We start from the raw sequence: 20,318 nt of genomic DNA on the forward strand, positions 1-20,318 counted from the left end.
TCACATTTAATCAATTTCCAGTTCGGCAGTTAAACACCGAATATTTGGAATTAAGGTGTTACAAACATTTCCGTATTAACATACGCAAATGTTCATACCTTATATTGACATAAATCTCTTTAAATTTCTCCAAGTTTAAATGTTGGTGAAAAGTTGAGATATTGACTATAATTGTAGAGTATAGACAGTAATGGCTCTTGTGCATTCTCGTAAGTAATGATAAAATATAATGTAGAAGTAGAGTAGTTGGACGACTAGAAATGTCGGGACGACATTTTACTGGAGGGGGGAGGATGTCACGGGTTCATTTGTCTTTTCTGTTATTTATGTTTCATCAAGGTATATATCATGATATTCCACTTTCATTTATCATTATATTCATATTCATCTCCTATAAACCCCATAATTACTAAATCCAATAGAGTCCTATAACTAACATGTATCTAATATAGGTGACGGGCCTCCGTTATTTACCTAACCGCCAATTGTTTGTCACGCATGCGCACATCAGTAGAGAGATTATACGTGAGGACGTAAAATCTTTGTGTCTCGACTTATTTATTTATTTGTGCTGTTTGCGTGCCCCTTTCAGGTAACCTATGTACATGTTTAGTTATATAAAGCAATGTTCTTCATTTTGCTATTCATCATTTTCCATATTTCGTTGTATTTTGAAATTATGCATTTGTTGTAAGGCGCACATCAGTAGAGAGATTATACGTGAGGACGTAAAATCTTTGTGTCTCGACTTATTTATTTATTTGTGCTGTTTGCGTGCCCCTTTCAGGTCACTAACATACAGACCTGAAGAGAACCTACAAATCCCGACTATCTGAACGGGTAACAAATACATAAATGATTGAAATAGTAATTATGGATATTACTTAATAAGGTACATTTCTTAATGTTATTACCAATAATGGTTACTACATATTTTCCGAGAAGTATTATTTTTGATTGAAAGAGCATTGCATAAAGTAGGAGGGGAACAGCACATCATTACCCCCACCTTTCAAGAATTGTCCCAATTCTTCAAGAAAAAATTACAGGTAAGAAATTTTACTTTTTAACATATTTTACATAAAATATAAAATCTACTTTTCATTTAAGAATATTTAAACAGTGTCAATCTTAATAGCAATATATTTACTTAAATGACACAGTCTTTTGTAACTATAACAATACAGTAATTCATATAATAATAATGTTTTTCTTTTTTTTCTTGCACTACTTAAGTGTCAGTGTATTTTCCTGCAATATTTGCACTAATTAAAGTGTCCATAATTGCGAAGTGTAATAATTGTGAAGTGTATAAATTACACAATGTACTTGTACCAATATTAAAATAGTAAATGTTTAAGATATCCTATTAGTAAATGTTAATGTTATGTTAATCCTTTAGTCATCTTGATCTCCAACAATCTGTTTTCTGTATTAGTTATCACATCAGTTTTCCTTTAACATCTGTTTTCTATTTTATATTTCTTGATAATTGTTATAATTTCATATTCATATCCATCATTTTCTAGAAATTCTTTGTCAATCTTTTCACATACTAGTTTTCTCTTTCTGTTTCTTCTATTTTCTTTCATTTCCTGGACTTTCTCTATGTCTATCATCTCTTCATACTCTTTTATTTCGATTTCTCTATACGAGTTCTTAAGTATTTTATCTTTATCAGTTTTCTTAAGTTCATCTGTCTTCCTTTTCATATCTTCTTTCTGTTTTTCCTCCATTTTCTTAGTGTCTTTGTCTTTCTCATTCTTATCCTTCTTTTCACACTCTTTTAGTTTTTCATCCTTTTTCTTACTTTCTTTGTCTTTCTCATTCTTATTCTTGTTTTTCCCCTCTTTTTGTTTTTCCTCCTTTTTCTTACTTTCTTTTTCATTTTTGTCCTTTTTCTCTCCTTCTCTCCTAATTTCTTCCTGATTTTTCTGTCTCTCTCTCTCCTCTTTTTCCTTCCTTTCATTTTCCTCATTCTTTGATTTCTGATTTTCCTTTTCCTTTCTAATTTTCTTGTCATTTATTTGTTTCTCCTCGCTTCCTTCTTTTTCTGTAACTCCTCTTTTTCCTTCTTCTCTTTCTCCTGTCTCGCCTTCTCTTCTTTTTCCTCATGCGCCTTTCTTTCTTTTTCCTTTCTATCTTTCTCTCTCTTTTTCCTTTTTTTCCCTCTTTTTCCTTCTTTTCTTTTCCTTCCTTTCTTTCTCTAGCTTATCTTTTCTTTCTTTTTCCTCTCTCTCCTTTTCTTTCTCTTTCCTTTCTTTTTCCTCTTGTTCCTTCTTTTCTTTTTCTTTCCTTCTTCTTCCTCTCTTCCTCTTTCTTTTTCTTTCCTTTCTTTTTCCTCATTTTCCTTCTTTTCTTTCTCTTTCCTGTCTTTTTCCTCCTTCTCCTTCCTTTCTTTTTCTTCCTTCTGTTTCCTTTCATTATCTTCTTTATCTTTCAATTGTCTTTCAACCTCCTTTTTTTTTCCTCTCCAGCCTTTCTTTTTCAATTCGTTCCTTCTTTCTTGATCATTTTTTCTTTCTGTTCATCTTTCTTCTTTTCATATTCATCTAACTCGTACATTTTCACTTCTTTTAAATAACTTTCTTCCTGGAAACTCTCAAACTCATCATCACTTAACTCTAACTCTTTCTCTAACTCCATTTCTTCGTCACTACTTTCTTCACTGTCACTACTATCACTGCTGCTGCTATTACTTTCACTCAAAGTCCTAGTTCTTTCTTTTCTCCTCTCTGGTAGTATTGGTCTTTTCCCTTCCTTGCTGTTATCTTCTCATTCAAATTTATACACCACTTCTTTTCTGCCCGTTCTAAAAATTTCTCCAACTCTCTCTCTGCTCTGTTGCCCCTTATCACCAGTCATTTGATTAAAACATATAAAAATCAGTTTTCTTCGCTCTGCATTGATGCGGGTTATCATTTCTCCTAAATATCTTCTTACATAATGTGCATTTAAAACTAATCCCAGAATGCTGCTCTTTCAGATGGGCCATACAAGGCTTTCTGGCGGGGAAGTACAGATCTTCGCACACGCCGCATTGAAACTGCAAATAGACAAAAGGATACCCTTTTTACTGTAAAGCAACATTCATTTTTTTATTTTTTTTTATTTTTTCATTTAATAATTTATCATTTTTCTACCAAAATTCAAGTTTGCATATATACCATATATATATGACCATATCAATACTAAAGCAAAATATACAATATTTCTGTGTACCAATTTTAACATATCAGACTGAATTTTTCTTAAAACCAACTAGTCTAATTTTCCCTGTATAATCTTTCAGTTTATCATGATGAACAATCTTTGGCTTTGAGTTAGCTTTTATTTGAATCCGGTATAGTACATCATTTACTTTGGTAATTATCTTACATGGACCAACCCAAGGTTTCTGAAACTTAGGACTTAAACCTCGTTTTCGTGTTGGACAGTAATACCAAACTGCGTCACCATCTTTGTAACTTTTGAAACTCAACTTCACATCATAATTTGATTTCATACTGTTTCGAGCAATTTCCATATTTTTCCTCGCTAACTCATGTACTTGTTGTAACCTGTTTTCTAATTTTGAGACATAACTGGATTTGTTTTGATCAATTTCTTTATCATCTGTTTCAGGAGTACCAAAAATCAAGTCAACTGGTAACCTCAGTTCTCTACCAATATGTAACATGGCTGGTGTGAACCCTGTTGATGCTTGAACCGAAGACCGGTATGCAAGCATAACTAAATCAACATGTTCATCCCTGTCTTTCTGATTTGCTGCGACATATGGGGTGAGCATTTGAATTATAGTGGAGTTATGTTTTTCTATAAAACCGTTCCCTTGCGGATGAAAACTGGAAGAACGTGTCTTTTCTATACCCAATAATTTACACATTTCTAGAAACAGTTTTGACTCAAATGTTTTCCCTTGGTCTGTATGACAAATCAATGGGCAGCCCCATTTACTTATGTACTGATCAACTAATACAGTTGCCGCTGTTGTAGCTTCTAAATTTGGCAAACTGTAACATTCTGTCCATTTAGTAAACAAATCCCCTACCACCATCATGTATCTATTTCCTTTGTTAGTTTTTGTAAATGGACCCATAAAATCTATAGCAATTCTCTCATTTGGGGCTCCTACATTATAAGTTTTTAATGGTGCTTTGGATTTTCTGAGTGAACCTCTACGACTATTACATACATCACATGTACGAATCCACACTTCAACATCTCGTCTCAGAGCAAACCAAAAGAACCTCTCTCTTATTTTTGCTAGAGTTTTCCTTAACCCTAAATGTGCACCACTTTTACCATCATGTAACAACTGCAATACCAGATCCCTGTGAGACTTTGGGACAACTAATAATAACTTAAATGAGTTACCATCATCACTTTCCCATTTTCTGTACAACACATTGTTTTGATAACTAAAGAATCTAACCTTGCCCAGTAATATTTAAACTCTGTATCAAATTTAGAAATCTCCTGCCAGTCAGGCTTGACACCATTCAAAACTATATCTTTAATTCGTCCAAGATTGAGATCATTATGCTGAATTTCTGCAACGTTAACATCCTCTCCCAGTAAATTGCTACCTACTGAACTACTTGAGGTTGTGCTATCGTTAGAACTCGTGCTAGGTGTATTCTCAGTATCATTATCATTGCTTAGATTTGAGGAATTTACAGAACTTATCAAAACATTATCTTTTATCCCTGTATGACAAGAACTTGTACCTTGTTCATTCACAGAACTTATCAAAACATTATCTTTACAATCTGTTTGACAAGAACTTGTACCTTGTGCATTCACAGAACTTATCAAAACATTATCTTTACAATCTGTTTGACAAGAACTCTTTTCTGTTTGTGCATAACTATGTTTTACCTCAACCTTTTTAACCATACCAAGACTTGTATTTTTGTCACAGTCTAAATTACAGCCATCAATACCCGGTTTGATTATCTTTAAACTCTTTGTTTCAGTACCAATATCATAATTCCAGTAATGTTTGTATGTTTGAAATGTAGCCAATTCTGAGAAAAATCTGCTCAATAAATCAGAGTTCCACCATATCACCAAAAATATTCCTACTATCATACCAGTATTTACTACACCAAACAACTGTAGTAACTGTATCAACATACAAAGAAGAGTAACAAATGAGCAATTACTATCATCAGTTTTATAGAAGTTGTCTCCCTTAGACTGTACCTCAGTGACATTAGATACAGAAATGCTGTTAATCTCTTTTGACTCAACTGTGCTACAGTATTTACAATTTTCATCATAACATGGCCTCCTAGATAAAGCATCTGCATTGAATGCAATCTACCAGAACGATGTTCAATTGTAAAATCATATGTGCCTAGAAAACTAAGCCACCTAGCTAATTGTCCTTCTACATTTTTAAAAGATAGCAACCATTTCAGACTGGAATGATCAGATCGAATGACTATTTTCGACCATAAATGTAGTGGTGAAAATGTTTTATTGAGTTGATTACTGCTAACAGTTTCTCGTCTGGTAACACAATACCGCCGTTTTGTTTTTGTGAAGCATTTGCTAAAATAGCCAATGACCTGTTCCTTACCATTTACAACTTTTGATAATACACCGCCCTGGCCCACCAAAGAAGCGTCCGCATCCAGAATAAAGTCATCATTTTCCGAAGGAAATGTTAATATGGGGGCATTAGTTAATGCTGTTTTTACCATTTGAAAAGCATTCTCACATTCCTCTGTCCAAACAAACTTTCTACCATTTTCTGCTAACTCATGAATGGGTTTTGCAATAGTAGCAAACTGATAAACATAGTTCCTGTAGTAACTTGCAAGAGAAATGAAACTCCTGGCTTCCTTAGCATTCCTAGGGGTTGGCCAATTCTTTATTGATTCAGTCTTTCTTGGGTCAGTACCCACATAATTTTCACTTATTGTGTGACCTAGAAAAGTGACCTCTTTTTGAAACAAAACACACTTTTTAGGATTAAGTTTCAAATTGGCAGTAGTTAACCTCTGAAATACAAGTTCTAGATTTTTCGGTTGTTCTGAGAAAGTTTTAGAGTGACAAATGATATCGTCAAGATAAATTATCACTATGCTCCACAATAGACCAGAGAAGACTGACTGCATAAGGCGGGTAAATGTTGCAGGGGCATTACAAAGACCAAAAGCAAGACGTTTCCATTGCCATTGCTCACCACCTGGAATTGAAAATGCTGTTTTGTGCCTATCTTTCTCACCAATATCCAATTGCCAGTAACCCGATTTCATGTCTAGACAAGACCACCACTTGGAACCTGACAATGCTTCTATGCTGTCATCTATTCTGGGCAAAGCTTGCGAATCGCGAACCGTGGCATTGTTCAAACCGCGAAAATCACAGCAAAATCTGATAGATTTGTCGGCTTTAGAAATCATTACAATGGGACTATTCCATGGGCTTTGAGGACATTTTTCAATAATACCATCACTCTCCATTTTCTTAATTTCTTCCTCCGCAGCCTTACGCTTTGCTAAAGGAATGCATTATGGGTACTTTTAAACAGGTTTTTCATTACCAGTATCAATTGTATGTGTAACAACTGTGGAATGACCAATATCACTGGAACCTTTACTAAACACATTTTGATGCTTCATCAAGAATGATTTTAGCTCCTCCTTTTGAGTAGTATCAAGATTTTTAGACGATTTTTCAAATAAATCTGTTAAATGTTCAGGCAATTTATCATTTTTCTGTACATTTTCTGAATGAACATGACCAACAGACTGTGATTCAACTACTTCAACCGGTTCTAATATACCTGTTGTGGTATCTTTGTAAATCTTGACTGGTTTGTTTGAAAAATTGGCCAATCTAATTGGAACTTGGCCCGCTTTTGGGTCAACTAACACCTTTGCAACCAAAATACCTGTTTTCTCAACAAAATCACAAGAACCTTCAACTAAACAAGTTCTAGACTTCTCTACATGATCAAGAATTTTTGCTTGTACCATAACCTCAGAATTTGGTTCAATAACAATATTCTCAGAAACAGCAATTCTGCAGCAATTTGACCTAGATTCATTTTTGAGATAACAAGGAATTTTGTCACCTTTTACCATCATACAATTTTTGCTAATTATCAAATCACAACTGTGTGCCCGCATAAAATCTATTCCAAGGATAGCCTCTTGTACTATATCTGATATCAACATCTCATGTTGAAGCATATGACCACCCAAACAAATTTCCATTATTGCTTTTCCTAGAAAAGGTTTACTTTCTCCAGTTACTGTACATAGCATTGTTGTAACAGGCAAAATTTCTGGCTTTGTACCATTTTCCCATTCATCCAAGATTTTGCTACTTATTATAGAAACATTAGCACCAGAATCACACAAACAAGAAACAAGATTTTTATTTATCATTGCATCACAAAAATATCAATTATGTTTGCCTAAACTATCGACTTGAATGGTTTCGGACCTTACATTCTGTTTGGTCTGGGTGCGGCCCTCCAGCCCGACCTTTGTCCGTTTCCCGAAAATCTATTACCTTGGAAGTTCTTGTCATTATCATAATTGAAAGTTCTGTTCTGGCCTCTGTTATTGTTAAATCTATTCTGTGTTTGATAAGACCTATTATTATTGAACCTTTTCCTATAATTTTGACCCCCTCCTGGCCTAAATTGCCCTGACTGATGATTTTGTACAGGTAAATCCCTATTATCTTGTCTAGTATTATATGACCTATAAGATTGATCATTCTGTTGTTTTGTAACCCTTGTCTGTGAATCTAATTGCTCTACTATCTCTGTTAACCTATCTATTTTTCCTAGAATATTTTCTAACTATGGTTTTTGTGTAGACTGGTTTTTCCCAGTGTAAGCATTTACCGGTTCATTATGTACCCTCTGTTTATCAGCCAACTTGTGTGTCTCTAACCTGACGGCAATTGTTTCGGCTTCAGAAATAAATTTTGGACAGCATTCTCTAAGACGTAACCTTATATCAGAATCTTCAAGACTATCAATGAAAGCATCTAGCGCCAAAATTTCTATTAGCTCAGAATTTGCATCTGGATATGCCTGTCGGGTCAGCTTTTTAACGCGCTGAGCTAGCTCTGGAATAGACTCAGATTTTCCCCTTGATAAAGATTTTAATTGTGACCTAAAAATTTCAGCCTTATTTCTAGTACCAAATCTTGCCCTCAGGACCTCAACTAGACTATCATAATCCCTTTTCTGAAATTCTGACATTTCACTCAAAAGTGACCTAGCATTCCTGTCAGACTGCCTGCCAAATATAGAGATTTTGCTGAATAGTTCCAGTTATTTATTTCTGAAACTATGTTGAACTGTGTCAAATATTCTGAAATATCTGTGGACCCATCATACACCTGGGGTTTCATTTTAAGATTATTTACATTATTCACAGAATAACTGGATTGTACATTTTGATTAGTGTTTACATTTCTGTATGTTGGTAGTTCAGGCATAGAATAATTTTGTCTTGGCCTTAAATCAGTATTTATACCATTTGAATCAATATCTCTGAAGTTAAAATTAACTTCTGGGTCTGGGTGTGTCCTTTCAGAAATCTTAACATGTACCCTGTGCAAATCTGACTCAATTGATTCCATTCTATCCTGCATTTGATCATGTAACTGTTTTAAAGTACTAGTCATGGAGCTCATTTCTTTTGTCATAGCACTTAATTTATTCTCAAGCAATGAGTTATTCTGAGAAATATCTCTGATAGGAGTACTTGTTCTATTCCCACTTAGCATACTATCATTTTCCATGTTTGTTTCTGAATTTACAGTGTTTTCCATTTTTAAATCAATAATACACTGCAATAATACACAATCGAGTATTTGTAATCAATTCTGCTAATCTGTGTATTCTTTTTCTATTTTCAGATTTCCACACAAGGCTGAGTGCAATTAGATCAATGTACCTTTGCAATAATTTGTTCAAATATTAAATAAAATATTGCAAAATCTTATTTTTATATCAATTTTCTATTATTCCTGTGAAAATTTTCTTTATTCTTGCTCAACAAGACTTTCCTGAAAATTTCACAACAATTTCCCTTTTTAATCAAATTTCTTATAAATCTTTTCTTATTTAAAAAAAAACAATTTATCCCACTTCTGACACCAAAATGTTAGGATGGATCGAGGGCCAAATGCTAAATAAGAAAAGCAATAAAAGTTTACTATATTTATTTTCACACTCAACCTGGTGTAAAAATATGTCAATAATTATTTATACAACAACAATATTTAACTGTAACCATTCATTGAATAATACCTGTATCTTATGAGTATTCATGCTCAATATATCTTCTTGATCTTTATTTTTATCTTTATCTTTATCTTATTCTATCTTTACCATTCAGATCAATATCCAGTCCCCAACTGATGGCCATTTAAAATTCGGCCTATTTATATGAATGTTTTTGTTTACATTGTGATGTCATCTAGAATCAGGTTTTCCCGTAAAAACTGGGTCGCCCTCTAGAATTCTGGGAAACAAAATGGCGGACATTCACAACGTTGTTGCAGGAGCAACTTTATATAATTAATACAAGATAATACATAAATGATTGAAATAGTAATTATGGATATTACTTAATAAGGTACATTTCTTAATGTTATTACCAATAATGGTTACTACATATTTTCCGAGAAGTATTATTTTTGATTGAAAGAGCATTGCATAAAGTAGGTGGGGAACAGCACATCAATATTATAACAAAGCAAATTTCGTTTCAAGTAAATATTCAATTCTATCAAAAATAGAAATGGATTCATTCTGTATAGGTTTAACCCCTATCATGCTGGACACGATTGATTCTGCCTTTGCGACCAGTGCAAATTATAATCAGCCTGTACATCCGTGCAGTCTTATCATGATCTGCACTGTTCAACAATCAGTTAGTATCTTTTTTGGTATACATCCCTTTTAACAGTTAATGGTACTGTCATTACCATAGGAAAAACAATTATTTCATCACGAGCGGGCATCTGGGTAGAACCACCGACCTTCCGTAAACCAACTGGATGGCTTCCTCACATGAAGAATTCCACACCCCAAGTGGAGGTCTCGAATTCCACATATGGGTGAGGGAAGTGCTTTGATGTCAGCGAGTTAATCACTTTTTTTCGGCCACGTGGCCCCGTATAGGAAAGTTGTTGACTACGGATTCATTTAATAATTTTCATGTTTTCTACTTTAATGGCATGAATTACTTTTCTTTCAATATTGTGTAACTATAAAGTTGTGTTTCCAAAACATTAAAGACGCACCACAAAATAACTGGTATTCTTTTTTTTCCATGATGGTAATTATACATGATTTGCATGAAAAAAAAAGAGCTACACAAGAATTTAGTTTCAAATTTACAGTAACATTTTATTAGGCAAGACATTTTGTTTAATGTCTCAACATATTATTGAATTATTGTAGCATTTGTCAGATATCAGTGTTATTTAGTTAATTATCATTCACATTTTGTTCTACAGTGTAAGATAGTTATACTTCCATATTCTTAAAACTATGCTGAAAAGAGTTTGCAGATGAAGTTGTGAAAACACGTTTACTCAGAAAGGGCCTAAATTATCCACCTAAAAACTTGTGGTATAGTCGTATATTCCTGGGTATTTTTAAGAATGATTTTCATGTAGTTATTGTTGATCTGTGAAAAAAGTTGCGTACTAGGTCGTGTTGTTTAACTTTAAGTAGAGGTTCAGTCAGGAAAGGATAAAAATAGAAATAGATGTTAAGGCAAAACTTTGATGATAAAGGCGTATTAGTAATTGATTTGAATTGAAGCATGTTTTAGTCATAAAATTATTATAAAATGATGAAACACGTCTTCAGAATTATGAAAGATCCTTTAAAAAGATCTGGATGGCTTTAGAATAATATACAAAATTTCATTTGGTTATTGCTCACTTCGCAACAATTCTTTTACCACCATGATTAATTTTGGTGGTGCTGGGTGGTCTAGTTGGTAACACGCTTGATGCCCAATTCCAGAGTTCAATCCCGGCCCAGATAACTGTAATTTTCTGAAATGCTTTTGGAGTGTCTCCAATACGGACTACTAGAGGCACTGGTTCACTGGTTTCTTCCAGGAAAGACGGCTTCGCGTGTATCGTGCTATACACCGGGCACAGTTAAAGATCCAGACTGTCTTTCGCGAAGTGCTTGGTCTAAGTTAGCCGGACAGGCTCTTTATTCACTCTGCTCCTCTGGTCAGATCCGCTCGTGTGTACTAGTAGAGGGATTAATTCGCAGCCCTGTATGGCTGAGTTTGCTATATGTAAAGCGCCTTTTGTACGTGCTTATTATGTGTAAAAGGGCGCTATATATATATCTGGTATAATAAATTAAAAGTAGGACTATATTACACAATACTCTTCAAAATTGAATATGATAAACGACCACTTAGTATGATTATCCTTTTTATATTTTTTTTATTTATTGTTTATTTTATTGCTAGTTGTCTTATTTCTTAAAACATGCAAAATATTCAAACAAAGAAAAAATTGCTATTAAATTAATGTGTAAAAATCAAGGTCCGTAAACTAATCTAACCATAAATTTGCGATTACCAAGAACAATGGATATAATTATTTTTGGTTTATTATTTTACGGCTACTTTGATATGTGGTGGGGATTTTTTAACGAATCAAACTCATTGATAATATCATTGAGTTTTGGTTTGACATCAGGCTTGATATTATGATTATTTACTTTAACATGCTGTTCAAAACGATTGCGTAACCATAGTGATTGATTTGAAAAACGTTAAAATGAAAATGTATATTCAAATTTTACTCAGTTAAAGCTACTTGCCCGCAGTTTGGGTTGAAATGTCCTTTTTTTCAATATTTTAATTTCCTCCAAGTTTGGCTATAGAATGTATATTTTACGCTGAGTAAATGAAAAAGTTGGGTGAAAATAAAGATTGATATTGGTTAATAATTGCAAGAAATTATTGTTGTTTTTTTTTTTCCATGATTTCAAAAGCATTGCATCGGTTTACGAACCTTGTTGCACAATTACGAATTTTCGGTTATTTATTAGACTTTACCTTGCAAAAAATCTTATGTCATTAAGTTTGTACATAAGTCACTTTCAGAGTTCACTTTTATGATTTTTGAGGATAAAATATTGTTCGATTAAATTGTGTGGGTTAGTCTTCTTAGAAGGTTTAATTCTCGACAGATTGTTATATCTTCCTATTGTGTTAAAATATAACCTAGGAAATGCTAGGAAATGAAATAACTTGTTTCACCTGCCTGTTTGAATCACGCAACGAACAATTTGTTGTCTGTTAACAAACCCACATGAAAGTAAGGTTGTAAAAAAAAGAGAAAAAGTAGTACTTAATTTCTCTAGATTTTAGATTTCCATTTTGACAGCTGATAAAGAATACATTAGTGTTATAGCTGGCCGAAAATGAACTTGAAAACGGGCAGAGTGACTGAAAAATACAACATAGAAATATGATGGCTTATACAAAGCTGACAATAAACTTGAAAAAAAGATATAGGATGACTGACAATAAGCAGACAATAAACTTGAAAAAAGATATAGGATGGCTGACAAAAGCTGACAATAAACTTGAAAAAAGATATAGGATGACTGACAATAAACTGACAATAAACTTGAAAAAAGATATAAGGATGGCTGACAATAAGCTGACAATAAACTTGAAAAAAGATATAGGATGACTGACAATAAGCTGACAATAAACTTGAAAAAATATATAAGATTGCTGACAGAAAGCTGACAATAAACTTGAAATCAGATATAGGATGGCTGTCAATAAACTTGAAAAAAAAGATATAGGATGGCTGACGATAAGCTGACAATAAACTTGAAAAAGACATAGAATAACTGACAATTATCTTTAAAGATATAGGATGGCACGCAATAAACTTGATAAAAAGATATTGAGTTTTAGATGGGAGACTGAATTATATCAGAAAGTGTGTTGTTTCAGCCAGCTCTATAAAGTATAAAATGTAAAGGTAGATTTTCCGGGAGCATAGAGCGCCAGCAAAAGAGCATTAAGTGCAATAAAAAAAAATAAAAAAAAGAAGCCTAATCCTGCACTAAGTTCAAAAAAATACAATATTAATTTCAACATGTCATATTGTATGCTGTCCGTTTAACTGTGTTAAATATAACTTCCTCGGAAATGTTTAGATGTTTGATTTGTCAGTATCAAAACACACAGTTATGTACAGTGGCACCGTTGCACGGAATTCGTCTGGTTTAATAACTCCGTCATCTGAAAACAACAACAACAAAAAAAACAGATATAAAGAGGTCTACGTAAAAAGCAACAAATGGTTAATTTCAGTTGACACTCCTTCGTATAATAAATGGAATTGCCCAAATTGAATTGTGGACCAGTCCATTTTAGAAATTTAGCAGGCTAAGGGTTAAGGTAGATCTGCACATTAGGATATTTTTTTAGTTTGGCTAGCGCGGTTCGTGGATTTGCCGATCCTATTCTGTCGTTCGTTTCGCATGAACACCGGGAAAAAATTCATTTCTTAAGTGACACAATGTTGCAAAGAATTGTTATTCAAAGTCATAACTTTGTGAATAAACTATCTTGTACTAAAATATTTTGATGTCTTATTTTTGCAGTAGAATTAGTACATGTTACGGTAAAAAGATGCATAAGTGTAGGTTGTATTTTATTTTATTAACTCGTAATTTCGTGTTGCTACGTTAAAATTTCGAGTTTACATCTCGATATTTCGAGTTATGTATCTCGTAATTTCGGAGCTATTTCGAGCTACTAAATCTAAATTTCGAGTATCTAACACAATGTGTTTAACGTTGATGTTTTGGTCCTGGCAAATAGATTAGGTACCTGGTGTATCCACCGGGTATCCCTACAGGGTACATATTGTTTTAAGATGGACAGGGCAGCGTTTGCTCTTAGAAAATATTACTTTTAAGCCATGTTTTATTGATAATTTATTTATTTTGTTTGGTTTTAACGTGCACCACACAATTATAAACACAAGTTATAGGTCATAAGTGCGGACTTTCTAGCTTGTTGTTGGAGGTAGATCCCAGTGTGCCTAACCAAATTCCTGTCTGGGAAGGTTTTCGACCTAGTTTGAGCCCAAATGGCTATGAAATATAGACATACTCTAAATGAACGTGTGGTTAGGAGTCTGACCAAGATCTGGTAGTACCTGGACATATATAGATTTTGAGGCGAGGTCATAGGTGACCGGCAAATATTCAAACTTAGAATATCTAACTATCTTGACCATATTCGACCTTGTTCGAGCCCTAGCACCTGAACATACTATACATGTAAATGATGGTCTGGATACAGTTTGAAATCTGGAGTAGCTCTAGAGGCTATGGTAGTCATACATTGTTGTATGGTTGTATATGATTCTAGTCGTACATGTTGTGTACATTATATGAGCTTGTATGATAGATGATTCCATCTTCGAAGAGGGGATCCAAAGTCGTCATTACATTTTTAGGGGGAACTTTGGACTGACGGAAAGTATTTCATATTTTGCGGAATATGGGGCAACATTGTATAATCGAAATTTCGACTAACTTTCTCGACATTTGACTTACGGAACACGAATTTTCAACTTTGTCACTCAATTTTTCAGTTAACTCGAAATTTTCGAGTAATAAAAAAAACGAACCTTGGGGACTATATGCTCTTCCGATAACAAGTTCGGCAATTATATAACATGTCTTTTTGTGATGGGTACAGCCGAATTGAGTTTAGGTATACATCTTACTGTTTAATAATTTTTATGTGAAAAGACACCGTGTAATTTCCTCTAATTGTTTGATATATTTTATATACGCCGCGAGATTAGCTTCCCTTTTCTAGAGTTAAAGGGAGGTTACATGGTATTTTTTTATTTTGGTAATTTCACTGTGATTTAATATATATTTGGGTTTATTTTCCAATCCGTTATAAGTTTGCTGATAAGCAATGTTCTTCACTAACCTGCTTTATATTTAAAATTCGACGAATAGAGTGTCGGTGTCCCCGCCGACACAGAGTACAGCCTGTCAGTTTCGAGCTTTCTGGTTTTTCCTTCTCCGTCCAGGTCGGCGTCGTAAGGTGTCTAACGTACAAGGTTGGGCTACGAGAAGGTGTGATTGGTCTAATGATCTCAACCTGAAAAAAAGAAAATAAAGGTTCATACAGTTTGTATGATGACTAAGCAAGGGGAAAATATATGTGAAGAGAAATGAGACTTTGTGCAAGCACTAAGCATGGGGAAAAGATGGGAAGAGAAATGAGACTTTGTGTAAGCACTAAGCATGGGGAAAAGATGGGAAGAGAAATGAGACTTTGTGCAACTAGTGAAATTGCATAGTTCTAAGTTGATAAAAATAGAAATGAAAACAAAACGTATTTAAGCATGAAGAACACGTTTGTCTGAGTACGTGGATTTTATACTAGCTACATGTATTTCTAATAGGAAAAAAATGCTTTCAAAGTCTAGTTTTGTGTTTCTGTTTTGTATTATTTGAGCTGACGAACTTATTGAAGGTTGACAACGGAAATGTTTTTTTGTTTTTGAGGGCTTTAGAAACTGAATTGACAAAAACCGTAATGTTTTCATTTTAATATATTTTTATCTTAAGATGAGGGTTTTCACTTTGAATATTTCTTGGTCAATTTCTAGTTTTAGAAACGAAATTTTGCCACCTGTCTAGCTCAATCTGAGCGTTTATCGGTGCGGGCCCTTGTGGCGATTGGAACGCTGAGGGTATTAGTTAATACAGAACATGGTGTATTTTACTGCACTTCGAAAAGTGGTGTATAAATTATATACATTGTTTTTGACTTCATTCACATATGGTAGCGTGCATGGGTATACCACAACATATGTGGGTTTGCGACCGCACTTGGATCCAGACCAGCATGCGCAATCCGGCAGTTCTGCGTCTGGAATCCATGATGTTCGCTATACAGTTGTCTCTTTTCCAATAGGATTAGAATGCGAACAGCATGGATCCTGGCCTGACTGCGTGGTGGATGCGCAAGGCTAGGTCTGGATCATGCTGGTCCGCAAAACCACTATGTTGGTTTTCCATGGCACGGCTCATATTATAATCTTGTTCAGTCATCATTATTGATGTCACATAAACGTTTTTAATTAGCGTCAAACAAGCGCCTAGATATAGTACATCAACTCTGAATAATGAACTGCACAGCATTATTCACTAAATGAACTAAAAAAAAAATCACTGGCAAGTGGCACCTTTTTGACCTACTATCTTGTGCCCAGTTTTTTGTTATCTTTTTGTGTACTCAAGTATACGTATTTAGTGTTATATTTACGCTAAAAAACTTCGAATCGGGGTAACTTCGCGTTATAGTCTTTCTGGATATGGGCCCATCTTGAAATTGATTTCGTAAAGCCGGTGTAACATTAAATACTTGACCCGTTGAAAATAGACCCCATGGGTCCTTTTTCAACGTGGGAAATTGACAGCCGTCAACCATTTCTACATTAACATTGTCAACATTTAGTATATACCCCGCGAAAAACATTTCAAACATTAAATTTTGATCAAAAGATTCCCTTTGCAACGTAAAATAATTTACCCCGCGCAATACATTTTAACATTAAATTTTGTTCAAAACGGTGGGGGTCAATTTTTTCAACGTGGTCAATATTTAATGTTACACCGGCATATTGGTCATACTAGATATAATGTCTTAAATATAGACTGTGACTCAATGCAGACTTGGAACGCCGGTATCAATTACAGACTCCGGTATATAACGGATTTAAATAAATTTGATCGAAAATATCTTAAATGTAAAATATTTTGGAACCTATGGTTGATTCTAACCCGAACTTTAGTCAGTATTTTATGCATATTGTACAATAAATGCATTGGACATGCTTATTTTTGCCCGTGCGCTACAATTGATAATCACTTTCGGGCATGCGCAGAAGACCGCTCCAAGTCTGCAATGAGTTACATCCGAATACATTGGACGAAGCGGCAGAACATATTAAATTGACAATCTGGTTGGAATGTCTTTCAAAGGTATTTGTCTGTGTAATTTATAGCCAAGGAGCCCAACTCGAAAATATTGCATTGTTATTTTGATGGATAATCCAATTGATTGTTTGTGCTTTATTCAACATAGCTATCTCTGTCTGTTCTGTATGTTATTTTCTGACTAAAATTGAATTCAACAGAATCAAGACGCTATCGTATTACACGGCTGCTACACCCTAGCACCACCACCAAGAAGTGGCGATAAGGAAAAGAGCTATCGACATTTCCGTGGTGCAGCTGTCACCGGTTTCAAAATGTAAACAGGTGAGTAAAATCTATATTTTACGTTACAATTTCGTTGATATAACTTATTTAAAAAAAATCGAAGAATGTAGTGTCGGGTAAGAACATTTTTGCTATAGGTTGACTGTAATTTTGTTAAGAGGACGGATTACACCAAACCGGAAGTGACTACTCAGAGTTACATGGAAGTAGGCCAAATGTTGTTCCATGCTATGGATGAAATCTGGCGTATAATGAGTGACATGAGGAGGTAAAACGGTTATATTTTGGCTCTTAGGTTTTATTGCTTATTGTATTGAGAAATGGATCTAGACCATTTTCAGTGTGATGTTACTGACTAAGTATTTGTTCTTGGCCGAAAATTGTCTACTACGTGAAATTGCTATAACGGCTGTTGTCTTGGGGGCATATTTCAATTTTTAGAGGGTGATTGTTCTCAGAACAGATTATTTTTATTACATTCATCATTAAATGTCAATATTTTTCTTTTTTTAAAAGACACATGTCATACTCAATTACGATATATGGTTTTCGTATCATTGAAATACTCTAAAGTGTGCTGAATATGAGGTCTGAATATTTTATGTAAATATGACATTAAAGAAGGAATTGGTTTGGTGAATATAACCCAAATATTATGTAAAGTGTGGTTGCAAAAAGTTGTGCTCCTGATTCTGACGTTTGTAGGTTTTGATCATCTGTATGGATTCCAATACTAATTTTCGATGCATCGACTCACTATATGAACATTTATCGCGGCTTGGGCAATGGATCTATATAGTTGTATGGTTTCTAACCAGACATACATTGAGTATTAATAAAATCTCCGTTTAAAAGAAAAATACCCAGCACATGCTTAAAAGTGACGGTGGAACGCTTTCGGACGGGAGATAAGGCGCTATTATAGTAGTGGTGGACAAAGTGGCTGCATAGTGGTGACGCTTTCAACACTGGAGATGGTGCTATATAGTAGTGTGGCAAAGTGATGGCAATGTGGGTGGACTGGTTTAGCGTTAAGGACGATGTGACTTCAAATGTGGTTTTATTCTTTAGAGAAAAGATTTGAATTAAAGTATTGTCATTTTAAAGTTTTAAATTTTAAAGTCTTAAAGTTTTTTTAGTATTAAGAAAGGCCATGTGTGAATCATGCATGGACTCTTTTAAAGCCTTTGCAGTTGGGTACGTCTGGATGCGAAAAACTGGTTACGTGGAACCTCTCTAACATGTAAAAAAGAAGAAAATTTATCTTGCATGTTTTTTTCTCCGAGGGATTTATTCAATAGATACACAATTTCTTTTCTTATTATGGCAAGTCTAGGCTCTTACTCCTAACCTAGTTACAGCCTGAAGTTTGTTCACCGGTAAAAAAAAAATAGGTTATAAAACTGAAAATTCACATTCAAATTTTATAGCAAGTAACTTTTGTCAAGTCAGTGCTTTCAAATACAATATAACCATCCTTAAGTTTATGAGTCGATGCCAGTCAATGACAATGAATATGGGAGTAGTTCTTGAAAATTTAGCATAATGGTGGTATGCGGTCTACTTATTTGTATTTCTTGCGCAGTGAAAATTGTCTCTGTATTAATTAGGCAGTAAGTTCGTTTTTTAACAAAGTGAAAATCATTTCAGAAGTCTTTATGAAACTGCATGGTCTTGAAATATTTGAAAAGAACAATGTAAAATTGAGTTTCTGTCATTCTGAGTCGCGACCAGGTAACATTCCATTGCTGATGTTACAGTATTGTTATTTACTAGATGTAACAATGTTAACCAATGCACATGGAGTTCAGCTGATAATATGTATAACGATATATTTCTCGGGGTGGGGTGTGGGATGGCCGTTGTAGACACTTATATTTCGGAAATGTTTGTCTTTAATGTGTGTGTTTATTCTTTTGATTGGGTCTGTTTTGATTATATGGAAAATAAACTGTTCAAATTTGTTCAGATCGTTAAAGAATGTAGGAATGGTGTGATTTTGTACTTTGGTAGCCGCTATGATTGGAAAAACGCATACAATTTATCACAGCGGCCACCACTACTGTATGCACCATCACTGATGCGGTTGCGCACTCTTTAAAAACAATGGCATATTTATTTTAAGGGAGATTTTATTACTGCTAATGTTTGCCTGTGTAGGTGTCGTACATTTTTACCATTTGTATGCGCGATAATGTTCTTATAGTGTGTTTATGCATCAAGTTACAGCTCGAACAAACAAATATCAAAAGTACAATTTCGCGAATCAGGAGAAAAGCTCTAAACACTACATTTTTTTTTACAAAATTTTAATGTAATTTCAGTCATCATGTAGTTTTAGTGTTTTTCACGGAACTTTTATTCTCAATTTTAAAATTAAATTTCATAATTTAAAATAAAGGTACATATGTAATTCATTTCCAATTTTGAAACTGTTATAGGCTGCACCCACGGAAATGTCGATAGCTCTTTTTTCATTTTCACGACATTTTGGTGGTGGCGCGCAAGGGTTTTGTTGACGTTGGATTTATAAAAACACATTTATCTGACTGAATGGTTTCTCTTCTATGGTGGCCGAGTTCTAGGGGCTGGGACGATTCAAATTTTTTTGAAACCGATTAATCATTTGTATGAAATCGATCCGAACGGTTAATCGGCCCCCGCCATATTCAAAATGGCTGTTTTCTTTCCTGACACCTAATCAAGGTACTTCAAGGTTGCTGACTTCCTAGATAATTACGGACTTTATCGTTTGCAAGCAGGTGTGTAATTAATTAAAGTGGAATTATATGCATTTTTCAAGTAAAAATACTGGTGAAAATAGGCGTATGTAAAAGCTTGTGGAAATTATAGCTTTTTAACCGATCTTACCAAAATCTTATTCTGTGGACCAGTTACGAAAATAATTGGTTACCTATATGACTTTCTTATTTTGACTGGGCAGTCCTTTTTAAAAACGTTCAAACTGCAACAGGTGTTGCTTCCCTTCTACGCTTTAGTAATTTCA

Source organism: Mercenaria mercenaria, chromosome 19 (genome assembly GCF_021730395.1).
Source record: "Mercenaria mercenaria strain notata chromosome 19, MADL_Memer_1, whole genome shotgun sequence".
In the NCBI taxonomy this organism is placed as follows: Eukaryota; Metazoa; Mollusca; class Bivalvia; order Venerida; family Veneridae; genus Mercenaria; species Mercenaria mercenaria.